The sequence below is a fragment of the Camelus ferus genome, chromosome 19, assembly GCF_009834535.1.
Source record: "Camelus ferus isolate YT-003-E chromosome 19, BCGSAC_Cfer_1.0, whole genome shotgun sequence".
Classification (NCBI taxonomy): Eukaryota; Metazoa; Chordata; class Mammalia; order Artiodactyla; family Camelidae; genus Camelus; species Camelus ferus.
Genome location: NC_045714.1, coordinates 24,930,213 through 24,950,388, shown reverse-complemented (window position 1 = coordinate 24,950,388; position 20,176 = coordinate 24,930,213). Strand labels below are relative to the sequence as shown.

At 40.5% G+C, this 20,176-nt stretch overlaps 1 protein-coding gene and 1 long non-coding RNA gene across 3 annotated transcripts in view; one reads left to right on the top strand and one right to left on the bottom strand.

Annotated features, from left to right (window-relative positions):
• The window catches only part of LOC116657928, an 88,503-nt gene extending 68,894 nt beyond the window's left edge, over positions 1-19,609 (top strand). The window contains exons 2-5 of one of the 2 annotated variants that reach the window (XR_004313108.1): positions 1,097-1,217; positions 7,534-7,642; positions 8,037-8,163; positions 19,070-19,609. The gene's annotated coding sequence lies outside the window, so the exon portion shown is untranslated. The other variant, XR_004313107.1, reaches the window with a different exon arrangement.
• LOC116657938 lies at positions 1,537-10,409 on the bottom strand. Its single transcript, XR_004313117.1, has 3 exons — positions 10,399-10,409; positions 7,333-7,337; positions 1,537-1,618 (listed from the first exon to the last, which is right to left on the bottom strand). It is a non-coding gene; the product is annotated as an uncharacterized LOC116657938 (long non-coding RNA).
• Positions 19,610-20,176: the final 567 nt, after the last annotated feature.

The following is a 20,176-nucleotide window of genomic DNA, read 5'->3' as shown; positions in this document are numbered from 1 at the left end:
AAATAATCCTAAGCCACCTGCCTCTTCACACTTCTCCGTGGTGATTTTCCTCCCTGACTGGAAGAGGGTTTTGCATACGAAGTTTACTTTGTTCCCCTTTTCTTGAAGTCTCTCTGTCTGTCTGCCCATCTCTCACCTGTCCATCTGTCCATTTATCTACCCACTCATTCTTCTGACTTGTTCCAACAATCATTTCAGGCAGCTTACAGAATAACAGATACCAAATGAGGAGGTGAGAAAATGGAGCCAAGTTCAGACAGTGAGGCTAGGAGGTGAGCCTGTGTGAGGGTTGCAGGGTGAGACCACACCACTGCCCTGTGACTTATATGATCGACAGCAAGAGTTTGCCTGAGGCTCCCAGCAGACAGAGGGAAGCAGGGTTTGTGGGAGATGCTCACTGGCTGTGAAATAAATAAGTGGCTTAGGAGAAGCCCAGCATTTCCAGCTACTAAGGCTTAGGAGAATATTTTGAGTGTCTTCCGAAATCACAGTATTTCATCGTTTTGTTCGTCACAGTTCTCCGTGTTACATTCTATACCTGGAAATTTCTCCCAAACTCCTTCCCACATGAGTCCCATGGCTCGGGAATGGGGTGTTTCTACTCATTGACGGGGTTGCCCAGAAACAGAAAATGAGAGCCTCAAAGGTGACTCGTACTTTTCAGTCATGTTTTGTCAGTGCTGTTGACTTCAGAAAATGCTTTCACTGTTTCTCTCCATCTGAGGTGGCAGCGTGCTCTCTTACCAGCATCAGGAACTCAGGGCCACGGGATGGTGGGGGTGACTGCACTGCCTTCAAGACAGCTGAACTGGTCACTGCAGGCGTGGTGCTTTCACGTAGTGCATTTCATGTTCTTTAATAGAAGGTTTCAACAGGAAGTTAAATAACTGACTTAACATTTAATAAATATGATGCTTTGTTGAAAAGACAGTTATAGGCACATTATAAGCTGTGAAGGCTTTAAAAATCGTTTCATTACTGAAGTTTCAGTAGGGAAGTTGCACAGTCTATCTTATTTGTGCCTCTCTTTTAAAGTGAAAAGGTAACAAGACAGAAAAGGCAAAGGAAGCTTTCTGTTCTTCCTGTCTGTTTGCAGGCGCCCTCACCTCCAGTGGCATCCACCCAGACACCAGCACTGACACTGGCCATGCTCAGAACTGACTCAGCCCTGAAGACACAACTGACAAATAGAAGGGGGCAACGCCCTGTTACAGCAGGTGAGCTCACTTTGTGGGTCCTTATGCAACTGTGCGGTGTTATTCAGGATCGCCCGTTCTACATTGTGTGGCGCTGCTGCGGTGCCTCCTAGTTACTTGTTTCTGTAAATACTCGCTTATTATTCTCCAATGTGCTGTACTACACATCTAAAAATGCTTTTTTTCAGATGAAAAATAACGTGTATTTAATAAAATAAGTCTGAAAAAAGAGGCAAAAGAGGCTATCTTGGTCCTACTACTCAGAGATAATAATTAAGACTTTAACATAGTTTCTGTTATTTTCGTCAGTGTGTATCACCTCTGTCATAAAAACCAGCGGGCACTCTGTGCCTGTTTACTGTGTGGAGACCTCCATTTTCCATTCGGCTTATTACATGTTTTTCTACAATATTCTATCTCCCCTGGCATGATTTTTAATGACCAGTATAGCATTCTGTCTTGTGGAGGCATCGTCCATTTTACTTCGGACTTAAATAAACTTTTAAATTCCAAGTATATTTAACTGAAATACTGAAAAGAGAACAGCGGTGGTACAGGAAGGCCCCTACCTCCCTTCCACTTATTTGCTGAGAGTAAAAGCTGGTGACAATGTGGTGTATATATTTCATGACATTTTTGCCTATGACATATATATATATACACACACACACACAGAAACACACACACGTATATGAGAAATCTATGTATATGTGTGTGTAGATATGCTTTATTGAAAAATGAGACCATACTGTATGTTTTTCTGCTGCTCGCTTTATTTACTCAGGGGTGTATCATAGACTTCCTCCCACTACAGACTTACCCGGACCTTTCAGGTAGAGTGGAGGGGTCTCCTGATGTGCAGGTGTGGTCTCTTGTGCAAGGACACCTTTGGTGGGAGAGTGTTGTGGACAAGGCCCTGGACCACGCTGAAACGCAGGCTCCCTCATGGCCCAAAGCTCACCGTGATTTACCGCATCATTTTCTTGATGGTGGACACTTAGGTTTTCTCCATTTTCCACTGTCAGAAAAGATGTTTGACTGGCATCCTTCTTGTACAGACATTCCTGTGATCTTGTATGAGTATTCCTTTAGTTAAGGCTTCTGGAAATTTAGTCCCTGGATGTGACATTTACATTCATCACAGGTTCCTTTCAAGTGACTCTAGGAATTCCTTCTCCAGTGGGGAATGAAAAGGTGTAGAATTACTTATGTAACCAATTCTCTATCACTGGATATGATTTCACTTCTGCTTTTCTTCCCACCCTTGTTAACAGTGCTGTGTAAATTCCTTGATGACTACATCTTTTTGAGCTGATTTCTTTTTTTCTAAACGAAACGATTCCTAGAAGTGGAGTTGAGTCATTGTGTACTCACGTTATTTAGAGTTTACATATTCATTGACTTGTCGTCCTCCAAAAAGTTCGCTCACAGTTTGTTCTCCCACAGATGGACACTAGGTAGAATACCTTTTACAAATATTTGCCAATATGATGAGCAAAAGTGCTTTTTCAATGTTTTAGTTTGCATTTGATGACCAGTGAGGTACTGAGAATTTTTCACTCATTAGCCATTTTACTTCTTAAAATGAATGATCCCTTTTGTTCTTTGCACACAGTTAAGTGAGGGATCTTCTTGCTGCTTTGTGACAGCTCTTTGTATGTTATGAACATTAACTTCTTGTCTTCATCAACAAGTGTCACAGAGCTTTTTCTTGTCATTTCTTGCCTTTCATTTTGTTCAGTAGGTTTTTTATTTTCGTTGTGGCCCAAAATATTCTTAAGGTAGTAAATGACTTCCTTATGGGTTTTATCTTTGGCATTATTCTTAGAAATATTTTCTTATAATGGAATAAATCTCTTCTGTAGGTTTTTTAATCTCTAAGATGGAGATGATAATAGTACTTGTTATAGTGAGGGTAAGTTGAGTTAATATGAGTAAAGTGTTATATTTACTCTTATTATTACTTTTAAATATTTACATCACTATCTGTAATTTTTCTTGTGGTCATTATGACAGGAATAGAATTTATTCTTTCCAGGTGATTCTCTGATTTTCCCAGGACAATTATTGAATTCATATTTTTCTCTTTGATTTGAAATCCCACGTGTACACAATACTTATGTACACTAGAGTTTCTTTTTGAGATCATGGTTCCTTTCTATCAATCTTCCTTTCTTATTCCAGCACCATATCTTACATATTGTAAAAATTTATTTAATATTTGACAGCGTGATTTGTTTTTAATTCTTTTCTTGCATCCCAAATTTTCTTGGCCAGTATTATCACTTTATTGTTCCGGAAGAATTCAAAAATATTTTGCTCAAGTTAAAATAAAATCAGATAAGATATTTCGTGGCATTTTTTAGGAAGTTTTGAATTATATTAAGAAAAACTTATATCTTTACAAAACTGCTTTCCTCCATGCAATATGTTGATGTCTCTTCATTTACACCTCTTATTTTACCCTTCGGTACAGTCCTGTAGTTTTCTTCATTTAGAACATGGGCATAATTTTTGAGTTTATTCCAGATTATTGTTTATGTTTTTGTTAATTTTCTAAGTGAGAATTGTTTGCTATTTTATTTTCTGACTGCTTAAAACTGACACCTAGAAAGGCATAAATTCAGTTTGTAAATAATCACTCTGTAACATGTCATTTAAAATTGGAAGTATTAAGTACTTATTCCAGAATCCTTTCTATTCTGTTTTTAAAAATTTGTGTCCAAGATTATCAAAATGGTCATAGCTAAGTAGTATAGGCGGGGAGACAGATGGAGAGAGGTAGTGTGGCTCATGTACAAATTGTGAGCCATTTCATGGCTGCCTTTAGGCTGGAGAAGCCCCAGAAGAACCCAGGTTAGAGCAGGGGTGGCTTTGTATGCACTTGAAAGCCAGCTTTCCTGCCTGTATGGTGAAGCCTGGTGGGCGTGGCAGGTAGATGATCAAGGTCCGATGAAGGTCATTGGCTGCACAGAGCGCTGTGTCTGTGAGAACTGGAGACCACTGCCATGGGAAATGCTTGGTGTCAGGAACACTGCAGGGAAGCTGGGGAGCCTGTGTGTTAAGGATTTTCCAGTCCTGGGAGTGGGAAGATCAGACTCTGCATTCAGATCTGAGTTTGAATTCATCCTCTCTTTTTTACTGGTCCTCAGGCTTTTGTCAAGTTATATATCCTCTTTGAACTCCTGTTTTCTTGTCTCTCAAAACAGAATTACAGCCTGCTGCTAGAGTGTTTGTTCAGGGTAAATGATTTGTGTCTTTAAGATGCCACGTACAGTAACAAGCTCAGTGAGAATTAGGCTGTCGCTTCTTCTGCAACTCAGTGCTCGACAAGACATCGGGGGAAAGCCAGTCCCTAATTTGTATGTGATGCAAGTAGGAAAAAAATTAATGTCATGCCTTTCCCTAGCATTATTCTTAGTCCTTTGCTTCATTTACCTGTTTCCTCCTTTCCTTTCCCTTCCCTTCTTCCACCAAGGAGCCTGAGACTCTCTCAGAACAGTAGATTTAAATTACTTTAAAGGTTGGATCGTCCCCTTGAAATGACAGTGACATAAAAAAATCTTTTCACATCCCAGACTTGACTGTACTTGATTTACACACACACACACACACACACACACACACACACACACACACACACACACACACACACACACACACACACATATCAGGCTACCTCTCACTTGCTGAGGGAGAAGGACCACTTTTTCTGAGTTTTCATTCACTGAGCATGAGAGCAAAGTCTGTTAAGCAGACTTTCTCCTGGCTTCATGCATGGTTTTTTAGTGGATTTCTCTGTGGCCATAGAATCATTCACTTATTAGAAGAGAGGAAGCGGAGACATAGAGATTCTGCTGAGACATCGATGTCATCATATTTGAGTTGGAAATGACTTAAGACAGCATAGAGTCGTAAATTTTGATGGGTGAGAATCCATGATGGTGTAACTTGGACAAGAACCTGGGTCTTCTGTCATCGTGCCCACGTGGATGAAGAGGAAAATGTGTGCGGGATGGCAGGGAACCTTTTGCTTGAGTTCCAGAGTCTTGCTAGTTTTCATTGCTCAGCTGCCTTTAGTTTATGTCCATGTGGCCTCTCATGGGAAGGTCACTGTGTCCTGATAGATTGAGTTTCTTATCAGCAAAAAGCTCTGGACCCACTCACATTTCCCAGAGTTTATCTGCTTACCTGCTGACACTTTATGTAAATGAGACCTAAGAAAACTACTGGATATAAACTCCTTATGTTTATCATTTGACCTCGAGTTCCATAGGAATGGGGTTCTGTTTCAGGCTGTCTAAGGCTAGATCTGAACAAAGATAGGGTGATAGGCTCTGCTGCTGTACCATCACAGTGGAATGGGATTTCCACCTTAGTTTTTAGAATCAGGCAGACGAGTTCAAATCTTGCCTTTACAAGTTAGTAGCTTTGTGACCTTGAGGAAGTAAGTTTACTTTTTTGTGTCCAATTTTCTTTATCTGTTAATAAGTTCAGTATTTATTTTAGGATTTTTGTTTTAGAATTGAATGAGCTAATTCCCTCATTTATACCTAAAATACTGATCACGTGGTTCTATGCTGGTGCCTTGGTAGTTGATTACTAAGGGATTTTGCAATGAGAATGAGGGTGGGGGACCACTGGGTCATAGAGATTATATTCAAAGTTATGCTTATAAAAGACAGGATGTACAGTGGATTTTTAGTAAATGTCCATTCTTTTCCTAATCCCCATTGATTGTATATATATATTTATACTAATATATGAACTTTTTTGCTTGCAATTTAAATCTCTTTGTAGTATTTAAAATATGTAGGTATAACAAAAATTCTTGAAATAAAATGATTTGATTTTTATTTTCCTTTCAATAAGCAAAACAAAAGAAAATAGAAAGAAAGAAAGTTTTGAAGGACTAGAAATAATTTAATTTCCATGGAATAAAGTCTCTATATTAAGTTTTTTGGTTTTGTTGTTAAACGGCATGTAAAATTAATAGGTTGTGACTTCAGTGTTTATAGCTAGGTGAGTTTCTTGTTATTGTTGTCTTTGATGAATTATTTGCACTAGATCATAAATGATGTGCATGCTATATATTGGAAATGAGGAAACAGTGGAGACATACTACCTCCAATGTATATTGTTACCGAGTCCAAAGTCATTCTGCTTGCCACATGACAGGCCAATAGTTTGGGAGATGATGTGTTGGGGTAAGGAATAGTGACTTTATTTGAAAAGCTGGCAGACCCAGAAGATGTCAGAATGATGTCCGGGAGAACGCTCTTGCCCAAGTCAGAATTCAGGCTCCTTTTATACTGAAAAGGGAGGGTGTGTGGGTGGTTGTTGCAAACTTCTTGCTGTATGAATTGCTTGTCCTTGGAATCCTTTATTGTTGCAGCTGTCCATATGGGTCAAATCATGGTGCCCCTGTAAAACCTCCAACAAAACAAAGGTTATTCTCTATCTTGCAACTTGAAACTCTCTACATAAGTGCAGAAGAGTTAACATTCTTAAAGATCAGAGCCCAGAGAATAGGCTCTCCTGTATATTTCAGGCTAAAGGCAACTTTCTTTCACAAAAGGTGCAGAGCTAGCAAGTCTGAGCCTAGAAAACAAGGCACAGGTTTAAAGCCAAAGGAACAGATCTAACAGTGAGTCAGATCTCTTCTTTTGTATTACAATTTCTTTTTCCATCTCATAAATAATTTTAGTAAGAAACATAAGCAATATTGTATTTTTGCTTCTTAATAACCGATAAGTGGGCAGACTATATTTTTGCGAGCAGGGATGCTGTGCGGGCCTTGGGGTCTCAGCAAACTCCTGTTGAGGGTGGTTGACCCCGCAACATGTCTAATGCCCCCAGGAGTGTTGGTGAGGGTCACCGCAGCCTGGGGCTCTATTCAGGAACCAGCCTATGGTCATTTACTTCTGGAGAACTCTTTTACGGCTGCAGGAAATTTTTTCAGATACTGTGATTGAAAAAATCACTCCAGCTGGGGATAATTAGGGAATAAAGGAAGAGGAAAAGGGTTTGGAGTAGAGAAGAAGAGAAATGCAGAAGATCAGGGAGCCTAGGGGCTTGGCAGCGGGGCCTAGGGGGAGAGGGGAGCAGAGGTGGGGAGGGACCCGGCTTCAGAAACAGCTCCTGCACCTGTCCCCGCGACCAAGCCACACAGCTTTTAATTGGCCTGGGCCACTCTCCTGGCTGGTTGTCACCCTGGGCAGAACCTTGAGAAATGAATTTGAGGGGTGGGCAGAACTCACCTAGGGGTCACAGAGGACTTTGGTCAAGTCCACAGTGTCTTTTCTGTTCATGTGACTTCACTTGCCGTTTATCTCAGGATCTGAGGAGCAGGAGCAAGGAACTCAGGGAGAGATCCAGGAAGACTTCCGACTGTGTTAAGAGAGGACAGACACAGTGACACGGGGAGCGAGGACTATCGCAGCAAGGTAAAATTACTTCACAACTATTGCCCAGAGCTGCAGGTGTGAGAGAGCCTAAGCCTGTCTCAGAGTGCAGGGGACAAGCGGAAAGGAATGGTAACATTTCCACTGACAATTGAAATTTTGTAAAATGGCCTGCTACTGTTGGTTGTATCACTTGAATGAATGCAGGTGTATTTCTGTGGGCATTTATAGGTCCACTCAACCACACCAGCCCCTCTTGCCCCCAATCAGGGGTGGGTTTTCTCAAGCACAGTGCCCCTCCTGCTTGGGTGGGCCATGCTGCGGGTCCTCGCCTGGGGCCGGATAGCTACAGGACAATGAGTCCCCGAGGCACGGCCTGGGAGACATGACAGGAACACCTCTGCTCTTGACTGGGCGCCTCCTTTTCCCCCTGCAGTGTAAGAATGCCGGTGACTCAGTTAGAAGCATGCATCCAAGCCGTCCTTCCGTGTCATCACCATCTAGAAGCGGAGCCTGAATCTTCTGAATTTCTCCAGAATGTGGTTTACAATCACTTTCGACAAGTGAGTGTGTGTTCTCTTACAAGTGGAGGAATTACTGCCGTTTTCCTGGAACTTACTCACCACTAGTCCATCTGATGTTTCTGTGCTAGGATTCAGTATGGCCTGCTAAAATTTCTGGAGTCAGATCTTGAAACCCTGATGAACAGGATTATTTTATTTCTTTATATGATAGTCTTTTACTTTCAAAATTCAGAATTTTTGGTTCTTTCAGGATTTTAGGGGGGTTTGGAGAAACAACTTTGCTCTTACCTTCCTTGCGACCTGTTGCTTTATGCCTCTAACCCGTCTTCTGTCACATTTTAGGCGGTTCCATTTGTGACCCTGTCCAGGTTGTTCATATTATAAAACATAAAGCCTGTGAAAGTACAATTCCTCTTATTCCGAAGGTATTCCACAGACACTACTTAAATCTGGGTGTGGTTTTAAGAAGGCAGAACTATTAGAACATGTACATTGCAGGTTGCTAGTGCAAAATCCCCAAATCAAAAGTCTAGCTAAATATCTAAAATCTTTCTAATCTAACTTGGATTTGTATGGATAAGTGAAGCAATTTGCTAAGAACTCAAGACCAGGGTTAGAATACAGGCTGGTGTAGCTCAGCAGGTCCTACCGAGGTGGCGATGTGCCAGAGGGTGGGGATGAGAGGAAAGGGCAGGGCCGGGGGGGAGAGGGCGGGAACTGAGGGGAGAGGGCGGGTCCTGCCATCCCTGAGCTGATACTTTCATGGCAAAGAACTTCACCAGGTGAGGAACTTGGAGTTTCTTCTAAGAACAGTGGGTTTCAATAGAGTCTTAAAAGCATGGGAGTGACACAATCCCTTTTGTCTCAAGTAGGGAAGAGCGGCTGGGGGAGCCACTGGGAGACTCATGAGTCCAAGTGGGCAGTATTGGTGGCTTCCACCTGAGCGGTGGGACGGTCAGTGGGAAAAAGCGAACAGATGGAAGACATGTTAGATGGTAAAATGAAAAGATGAATGATGTCTGTGAGGGTAGGATGGAGTAAGGCCTGTGTTTCTGGGTGGATTAATGAGGTAAATGAGGGTCCTGCTGTGCTCTGAGGAGGGAAAGCTGCAGAGGGAGTCCTGGGGGAAAACTGATGATTTCAGCTGTGGGTAAAATGAAAGGCTGTTAGATGTGTGGTCTGGGAGCTCAGGTGAGAGCCAGTAGTGAGTAGGGGGGAGGGGAGAGAGACCTTCAAATCATTTTGTCTTGTGAATTTACAAAAAAGTGTGAGTAATACACTTAAGCCTCTATATTCTGGATTTAAAACCCATTAACATTTTGCTATATTGACTGCAGAGGTTCTTAATTTTTTTAATAGAAATAAAAGAAATAGAAACAAAATAGTGGAGTTAATGAACATCTTACAGTGGATCTGTGTCCTTGTATGTATTTTGATACCTCATCTGTTTATAACTAAAATCTATTAAAAGTTAACTAGTTTAGCATAAGTGTTAAACAGAGGGACGAGACACACACTGTTGGGGGTTGAAGTTGATCTCCTTGGGCAAATTATGTAGCCTCTCTGTGCCTTAGCTCCATCTTCTGTGATTGCCCACCGGGCCCTCGTCACAGCTGATTTCCTAGATTAGACGTTGGGAGAGAGGCTGCTGTAGGGAGTGTGAAGTGGCAACTGCCAGGGACACTGAAGAGAAAGACAAAAACAGATTAAAGCCGATAAACTGAGTACAACAAATACCCTCAAAAGAGAAGGAATCCCACAGTCTTTTGAGCCACTTAGAGTAAGGGAAACAAAGCCACGTGGACCCAAACTTCTTGAGCATGTGAGTATTGTGGGTGGAAATGTGTCATCAGAAAAGGGTTGAGAAAAGGCCTTTTGGTTTCCCTTGATGTTTCCGGTAAGGATGGACAGCAGAAGGGAAAACACCCCGCTTCAAAGTGAAAGCTGCTGTTTTGTGTGAAACTGATCAAAGGTTGGAAACCAGTCATCAGCGGTGCTGGCAGGTGAACAGCCTTCTGGATTGGGTGGGGCATCTACTGTGACTTCCTGGTGACCTGCTGGGTAGGGTCTGGGAGATGGGCAGTAGGTCTGCCGGGTGACCCGGGCATAACCCCGGGCTCTGAAGCTGCTGATCTGACTAGCAGAACTGGGCACAAGCAGTCTTAATGGGGCAGCTCTGGATGTGGCCTGGGACACCTGCCATGCTGTGGGGGAGAAGAGGGCTCCCCTGAGGGGGTGTCCCTGCGGAGAGTGGAAAAATCCACATGCAGGGACGGAAGAGCCTCTGAGCAGGGGGCCGGATGCACAGGCATGACTGGCCTGAGCACGGAGGGTTCGGGGAGCCGGAAGTCATACAGTGGCCGGAGCAGCCTTGTTCCTGAGAAACTGGAGGGAAAACATGCTGAAAAGGCAGGCTGCGGACAGACCCTGTGGTGGGTCATGAGTGACAGGAAAAGACTGGTCAGGCAGGCACGAGAAAACCCTGTGGGCGTCCCAGCTGGGGCGTCACGCCGGAGGGAGGAGCAGAGTTATAGACTTTGCCACTTATTAGCTGTGTGACTTTGAGCAATATCACCCCACCTCTCTCTATATATATGTTCATCTGTAAAGTGACACAGTGGAAGCTCGTGTCATCAGAAGGCTTAGTTTAGCTCTGATCCTCTGTGTCCAGTCCTGTCAGTGCTGCCCTGCAAGGTTCTGCAGCAGCTGTTCTTACCCTGAGATGGGAGGGCGTAGAGGGACATTGTAGCTCCCGAGGGCAGGAAGGGGTTGCTTTAAAAACAGACATGTAGCCGCCTGCAGCTGCAGACCCGCAGGCAGTTTGGTTGACGGTCGTCGTGGAGAGGACTTTGGAGGCCTTAGCATCGTCTTAAGACTTGCTTTCCCTTGGGGACCGGAATTGCCTTTGCAGATTAATGTTGAAGATTTGGGCTTCTGCCAAAGCTGTTTTCAGAGATGGGTTTATACGTAACATATCGTATAAAATAAAATGCTTTTACTTAATGTGTGGGTCTTTGCAGCTGTTGGGAACAGCTCTGTTGGCCTGGTCTCCACGGACGACACTAGGGGTCAGCAGAGCGTGCGGGAGGGCAGGCAGCCCGTAGTGCTGCTGCGGGGTGTTCTCCCCAGTAGGGCACTCTGCTGAGTTGACTCTTCTCTGGGTTTGGTTGCCAGATGAGCAGACAGCAATGTAATGAGTTATGGTGGGATTGTATAATGACAGGAAGAAAGAGGGACCCATATTTTTCTGGACTAGGACACGCATTTTGTTCTTGATCCAGTGTGTTTCACTGCGGATTTGATGAGTTATGTCTGTTCTGGATCTGATTTGGGCTAATCTGTGTATTTGGAAAGGAACCGAGATGGAATTATTGCAGGCACCTTGTTCTTTAATAAGTCCTGTGCAAACATAAACACGGATGAAGCGTACGTTTGAATTTAGTGGCGTGGGAAAGGGTTTCTGCGCATTACAGGGAAAGTTAAGGCAGAATTCCTCTTCTTTGTGGGCAGGGAATTGGGTCCACCTGTTTTTTCTGTAACGGTTTCTGAGAGCAGTTTATGGTAATTAACCAGAATTGACAAATGGTGGCACACATTGCATTTAAGAGCTGGCCTGTGCAAACTTGTATATTGGACAGGTGGATTTCACAGATAGATGGGAGAGAGAAGAAGCACAGGCATGGGCACCCCAGCTTCAGGTTTAAATCGCCATTTCCGCACCACAGGAACTTGGACTAGAATGTAACCTCACTTAGCCTGTTGGTGAATCAGTAAAAGGGCATGATAATATTCACTTCTTCCTGGGTTTGTTGTAAGTTGTGTCGACTGAAATAAATGTGCAGCCTAAAAGTTAAGAGTTAAGTTTTATTTGGCGGGAGGACTAGAGCTGGGATGACAGCCTCTCAGATTGCTCTGAGGGATTGCTCCAAAGTTTTAGGGAAGGAGCAAGGATATATAGGAGCTTTACAACAAAGACCAGGTAGTTGGAACAATAAAAGATTGCTTGTTATCTAAAGAAAACCAGATATCTCAAGTTTAAGAATTTAGTACTTTTCTGTGTATGGCAGGAAGCAAACATTTGGGCTCACTGAATTCATTCCTTTGACAAGCACCTAGCTATCTAGGGCCAGTATCCTCTCCTTTCTTATTCTGAGTCCCCTCAGAAGGCACCATTGTGAGTGGCTGCAGAGGCGGGGCTGAAGGCCTGTCCTCGCTGGGGGGTGGCAGCAGCTGCTGATGACTTGGTTTCAGCATTCTTTGTTTACTGACATGGTTGCAGTATTTTCCTTCGCATTGTAGTACTTTCATTCACAGTGCTCCCCCTTGGTCCTAAATTCGACCAATATTTTGAGACATTCCATGACCAATTTTGTCCCATGGTGCTAGGATGGCCCATTCGTAGTTCAGGTGAAGAATCTTCTGAGCTGCCATTCAAGGTGTTAGGTGTTTTATCAGGCCCTGTTGATACTAAAAGTTCTCTGGATCGCCTGTCTTACTAGTCTATTATAATCCAGGAAATGTAAACCCTTCATTGCTCTTTCCCATATCTAGAATCACACTATTAAAAATTTTTTATGCCGGGTTATAAATTTTATCTATTTCTTCAAGATGTTTAGCCATCATCAATCTTGTTGTAGGCCTATTTACACATTGGGAAATGTAAGATAACAATTTTATAAAATAGGATATAAGTAATACAGCTAGTAACGTTAATAAAGTCACGAGTAAGAATTTAACAGTCGATAAGTTATATTTCTGGGTTAAAATTTTGCTTGTGTTTCTGATTGAGTTTGGGTGATCTTATGAGAAAGTTCATATTTATGGTCAGGCTCAGAGTAGTTACTATTTGGCCAGGTGAAGTCTCACACCTTGTAAGATCAAAAGTGGCCTAAACAAAACTATAATTTCTTTTAAGAATAACGTTTCTGAGGGCTATCTAGTTAGAGCCTTGGAGTAGGGAAACCCACCAAGGCAACACAGAAGTACTAGACATAGGTAATTTACCATAAACTTAACAATTGGAGTGGTTCATAATCAAAGGTAGGAGAAATTATCAATGTAATTAGTATACAGGCCTGGTCCGGTGTCTTGGGTCAGCTATCTACCTAAGATGTCGTCTTCTTCTCATCCTGCCCTGTTAGCTTTTTCTCCATTTGGGCATTGTTTTAAGGTGAGCAGTGCTCTATAGGCCAGTGCATTGCAGGGGCTGTTTCTCATTGGAAATGAGTCCGAAAGTCCGTTTCCTTCAGCTTTCCTGTGTATGCTCTAGTTAATAGTACCTGATAAAGGGTCCTTCCATTCAGGTTGGAGACAGTTCTTTAAGTCATGCCTGTTCAGTATGTATAATCCCCTGGCTGCAGGTCATGGGACATTGGAACTTTACCCAAGGATAGATGACTGAGCTTCAGAAACAAACCTCGAGTATCCTTTTAATAATTCCATTAAACTCTACAGCAATGTGACATAACAGCAAGGAATGATCTGGGAAGTGTCTTAGTAAATATAGACCTCAATTAACAAAACTAGAATTTAGTATCCACTAAAATATAATCTTTTTCTCTCTAAAGTTACCCTCATTTTTCTCAAATATAGCCAAATCAAGATTAATTTTTTTGCAAGTTAAGTCTGATTATTTGATCATATAGGCTTTTTTAAATTGGCTGTGTTGGAAGTTTTAATAAAGAGTCTCAGGGTAGAAAGTTAATAAGGTTTTCTAAGGTCAGGAAAGCCATGTCAAGGGCTTATCATAGATTTCTGCCTTACAGATTTAGGTAAATTCTTTTCTCTTTAACATCCTTAAAATACCTTGAGATTCATTTATCTGTTAGGAGATGATCTTCCTAATTTATCTGATGGAGCCACTGGGGACCTAAGAGTTTTTAGTCTCTTGAGGGATCAGATGGAGAGAAAAGGTAACTCTTCCAAGTCTGCTTACATAGGTATAATTTATCAAATTGCCGTGAATCACAGCTAGCTTAAGGAGAAGAGTTTCTTTATGTCTGGGAAACAGGTTAAAGCCAGTAGTATTTCAAACAAAATCGAAAATTATAAGCATATTCATCAGTTTACTCAGTCCCATGTAACTAATTCTTTTAATCAGAGTTTTCATTAGAACTTTAAAATTTCTTACCCAGTTTAGTTCAGTGCTCTAGTTTGAAATTTATTAGAAACCAGTAAATCTCCTTGAAGAGAAAGCATTTTGCAAAATCATCAGAAGAAAACAATTACCTGTCTATTAATGACAAAAGATTTAACAGCATGGTTAAACACGGTTACACTATAATTGATAAAGAAACCTGGTCACAATAACCAGAATTATGACTGGTAACATTTCAGATATACCAGAATTTTAGAGAGTCCATATAATTTCTAGAATATCTATATTAATAATACTTTCTCATACAATATAAACTAGGAAGGTTTACCATTCATTTGAGAATACTTCTCATGTTACTTAACATGCCAAATGAAAATTACTATTTTAAAATCTCTCTTTGGGATGTTTCAGGGGCCCTCAGTAGCATCCCAAAATTAACTGGAGATTAAAAGAACTTTAATTAGAAATTGATATTTGGGGAACTTGTTAAAAGATTTCAAAACACTTCATCAGATAAACGTATAGATCACTGTAAAGTACTTATTCATTAACAAGAAAATATTTCAAAGGTAAAGGCAGAACAGATCAGTTAAGTGGTATAAGAAGCTTTACAATCTTTTACTGAAGGTGGTTTAACATTTTAAGAAAATGTTTTCCTCTTAATATAGAGAAAACCAAATCTAGTCTTGTACCAGCTTACTTCTAAGATTCAGTTACTTTGCCCAAATTGATTCTAAACTTAGCCAATTCCGACTACGTACAAAAGTCTTTCCTCAGGGTTCCTCTTCCACAAGACTTCCACAGCTTTCTATTCTCATATTAGTGTGTCCCTTATTTTCTCTTCCATTCTGAATTAACCGGCTTTAGTACAAAGTCACTATTTTCATTAACGAAATATAATTCCATTCCTTATATCTTCATTTACACATTCATTTTACTTTCCTAGGATACTGAGATATTTCCCTTAATAATAGAGACTATTTCAGGGTGGCACCAACTATTTATTAATATTTCTAAACACCTTTAGTTTCTCTGTAAGAGGAAGTTAAATGTTAAGAAATTCATATTTCAATCTTATTTTATCTCAAAATGGCATAGTTATTTAATCAACTCCTCTCATTTAACTTTATTTAGCACAACTCTAGAATTTAAAGATACCAAATATTTAGAGATTAACTTAAGCATACATTTTAAAAATATATTTTAAAGAATTTACCCAAAGCTCTCCTCATTTGCATTTAATTTACTTAAAGTTTTATCACACCACATTACTATTATTTTTTTTGACAAATCTGCAACACATATAACATGATCTTATTTGACTTTCATTAAACCTATGTACAGTAAGTGTATTGTACTTAATATTGATGACTTTAAAGGTGTCTATATTAATTAGGACATACTTAAACTAAACTTAATACCAAGTGTTATCTTAATATTGAATATTTTCCAGTTCACCTGACGATGAAGGTCAATTTGGTCAGTTTTTATTTTAAAAATACTTAATTTGTAAGCTCTTAATTTTTACAGTCAATTAAGCAGAACTCTTTGACATTGAATTTGTTTTTTGGTTTTTTTTTTAGCCGTAGATATACCTCATATGTATAATGTGTACACAGGCTTATAAAAATACAAAAGCTAAAGATTTCATAGATTCACTTTAATACTTACCTATGAGGTAGGTATAATAATAGTTGGAGTAAGCTGAATTTGCTTGTTCAAATCACTAAGGCTTACTATTTTTGAAAAAGGCATTTAAGATTTCTTGACAAAGTCTGAAGGACCCGTCAGAGTTCTGAGTTCTAAAATGCCAAAAATTTCTTTGGCCTTAAGTTTTATCTCGTTGAGCTAATTAGGCTCAGCCCTAGGTCACTGTTTGCTGTATTTACATTTCTGATCTGGAAGACAAAGACAGACACTTCCAGTTCCCCCAGAGAACTGCTCTGTCAACCAGGCCCAATTGTATCTCCATAATTTGCTTTTTTGTATCAGTGACAAGAACTGTAAACAAAGAATTCCATGTTTTAAAACTTTAAGGTTTACGTTATCAACTCTTCCAAAGCTTGAGTTATAAGAAAGGTCTCTTTTCCTTGAGTTATAAGTTGAACCCAGGGTAAACCTCTTATTATATTTTTTTATTAGCCACTGAATATTAGTTTTTAGTTTTACATTATATTTGCGGCTCATGTAACTCTATTCGTTTCCATTAGTTTATTCAGTTACTATTTTCTGAGAGACAGATATGTGCCCAGCCTTATAATACCAAGAAGGGAAGCGTTTACCCATTGAAACTTCTGTATCCCACAATGTAATTAAGCAAAAGTTTTATATAAAGCCCATTTAAATATACCAATTTTACAAACTTTTATCTCAATTTTATTAACTCATATCTTTAATTTTAGTATTTATTAGGTTTAATCAATAATTTTAATTTCTAGAAGGAGTGCCAGAAGCCTTTTTCTTATTCTTTTCTTTTTTTTTTTCTTGTGTGTGTTTAATGTATCTAATTTTATAGAAAAGTCTCTGGGATCGCCATGTTTAAATAAAGCGGGCTTGTTTGAACTTTAATGTTGAGGGGGCAGTTGTGGAACTCTTTGGTCTTTTTTTTTTTTTTTTGTATTTTAACTTTACGTAGTGTAGCATCAAAACCTTGTATTTAAATCCAAAATTGTCCATTTTATTTATCTCATTCAAAATAACCATTTAAAAGTATTTGCACATTTGGGATAAACCCATTATCTTTTTTTTTTTCATTAAGAAAAAATCTTTCGACATTTTTACATTCCTTTTTCCAGTTACTCAACCTAATTAACATTAATTATTCTAAGTTTTTATTAGCATCTCTAAAACCATTGATGGGAAAGTAAAAACACAAATGTAGCTTTTCAAACCAGTTTTTTTTAACTAAGTTCTTAGGTTAACCATTAGATATGTTTTTCTACCTTTAAACTTGATTTAAATAGGTACCGATAAAACAGCTGTTTATAATGAGAGCTCTTTCAAATTTCACCAATTTAAGTTTTTCCAAATTAAAGGATCCATCATATGGCCATCATAATATATATATAGTGATTTTAAAAGAATAAGATGAAGAGGCTTTTCCACATGAGAGTGGGGGTGTTGCCTAAATAAAATTCAAAAGTTTACTCTCCAAAAGGTAAAGGCATTTGTGGTCCAGCCTGATGCAACAAAGCTTAAGATGGCAAAATATCTGAAAATTGGTACTATAAAAGGATTGTTGAGAATCCCAATTTATTTGCGTTGCCACCTTATGTACACAATACTTGTACCTTTTGCATGGCAGAGTCCAAGTTTTACTTTAAAAAAAGGAAACACATATATACTTACATACACAAACATAAAATACCCAGAGAAAGATAAAACATTTACATTTCAAGGACATAGGAAGAGAAATACAAGTTCCTCGTAAAGGGGTTTTTGTTTTTATAAGTTCAGAATTCCAAAAAATGTTTTTATCAGGCCTGGTTAGTTACTTTCATAGTGAGAGTTTTTTTTTTCTTTTTTTTTTTTTTGTTGTTGTTGTTGGTTTTTTTTTTTTTAATACCCAATTAATGTTGGAAGTTTTGTACGTATATAAACCTGGCTGTGCTATTAGTTGGAGACTGGCAATCTGTCATTTCTTTTTCTTTTCTTTTCTTTCCTTTTTTTTTTTTTTTTGAAAGTTCTATTACCCATTCTAAGTTCGGGTTGTCAGAATAAAATTGCTAGTAAGTTTTCCCGCAGGGACAACTCTATAGCATGAAGTCTTTGCCTCTACCATTCATGCAAGTTTCTCAGTCACCCGAGAAATCAGTTACAGGCTTGGGAGAGGGTCCCATTTTTGGAGTTGAAAGGTTCCTCCTAATAGTTTTACTTTTATTCCGAAAAATTCAATGGAGGTAACCAAATTGAGGAAACCATTAGACCAGCCTCTTATGTAACCACTCAGTCCTGAACCCAGTGTCTTCCAACTTGGACCCACTCGGAACGTCTCCATTGGGTGAGTGTTTTCCTGGTATCTTTCCACCAGCCCCACCTCGGGCGTCTCCTCAAGGTGGGTATTTCCTGTTATCTTTCAACCAGGCCCCACTCAGTATGTCTCCACTGGGTGGGTAACTCACCCCCATATCTTTCAACTGGAGGCCCAGGTACCTGGATACACCGCCAAATAAAACTCAGGATCATCAACCAATATGGGAGATCCGAGAACTAGGAGAGACTCAACCAAATTCATCTGGACTCCCCAAGGAGGCGGGTGCGCACAAAGGACCACTGCTGTTAACAAGGCTCCGGTTACTCGGAGAGTTCAGGTGGAGAGAAGTCTGCTCTGGGTCCCTTCATGGTGTCCAAAACTGTTGACAGAAATATATGTGCAGCCTAAAATTTAAGAGTTATGTTTTATTTGGCGGGAGGACTCGAGCCGGGATGACAAGCTCTCAGATCGCTCTGATGGGCTGCTCGGAAGAGGTTGTGGAGGAGCTAGGATATATAGGAGCTTTACAACAAAGACCAGGTAGTTGGAACAATAAAAGATTGCTTGTTATCTAAAGAAAGCCAGGTATCTCAAGTTAAAGAATTTAATGCTTATCTATGTATGGGAGGAAGCAATCATTTGGACTCAATGAATTCATTCTTTGGACAAGCACCTAGCTACCTAGGGCAAGTATCCTGTCTTTTCTTATTGTGAGTCCGCTCAGAGGGCACCATTGTGAGTGGCTGTAGAGTCTGGGCTGCAGGCCTGTCCTAGCTGGGGGATGGCGGCAGCCTCTGATGACTTGGTTTCAGCATTCTTTGTTTACTGACATGGTTGCAGTATTTTCATTCACATTGTATTATTTTCATTCACAGACTGAATATGGATATTCTGGAAACTTGGAAAGCAACCGAGATGGAATTACTGCAGGTAACTTACACTTTAATATGCCGTGTGCAAACATAAACACGGATGAAGCATACATTTGAATTTAGTGGTGTAGGGAAGGGGTTCTGCACATTACAGGAGAAGGCAAGGCAGAATTCCTCTTCTTTGTGGGCAGGGATGTGGGTCCACCTGTCTTTTCTGTAGCGGTTTCTGAAAGCAGTTTATGGTAATTAACCCACATTGACAAACACTGGCACACATTGCATTTAAGAGCTGGCCTGTGCAAACTTGTGTATTGGACAGGTGGATTGGAGAGAGACATAGCCCAGGCCTGGGCTCAGATTCACGTTTAAATCGCCATTTCCTCACCAAAGGGCCTTGGACTAGAATATAACTTCCCTTAACCTGTTGGTGAATCTGTGAAATGGGCATGATAATATTCATTTCTTCCTGGGTCTGTTGTAAGTTGTAAACAGTACTATAACACACATGAAGCACTTAACACACTGGCACTTAGCAGTGTTCACTATGTCCGCCCGCACCGCTTGGCGTGTGTCACAGCCATAAAGGCAACAAGTGTCTGTTGAGGATGCACTGGTAGCCCCTTGAATAGGTTGTGAATTTGGTGATTTCCTTTAATCCTTGTAACTCTATGTGCCATGGGCAGTTATTTTCATGGGCAGATGAGGAATCTCAGGGTAAAGAAGACTGTGTAATTTGCTCAAAGTCAGACCATAATTTTGGGTGCAGGGGCCTCGGTTCAGCATGGGTCCCTGGTGTTTCTGCCCTCTCCGTTCAGCACCAGAGCCAGAAGTAGGGTCGCCTGTCTCCCAGCCCAGAATATCCAGCAGGCAGCAAGACACACCTGGACCTGTGCTGCTTAAGCAAAAGCTCCAAAGGGGAGGCAGGTACTAAAGGGATAAACATAAAAACAGACGACTGCAAACTGTGATCAGCTCTGAGAAGGAAAGGAACACGTCTCGCCGCGCAGAGCTGGGAGCTTTCCCTTCGGGGCTGTTCTGGGGGCGTTCATCTCAGCTAAACAAGCTCTGCTGCTGCACTAAGACAGGAAGGCAGGGCACGTGTGACCAGGT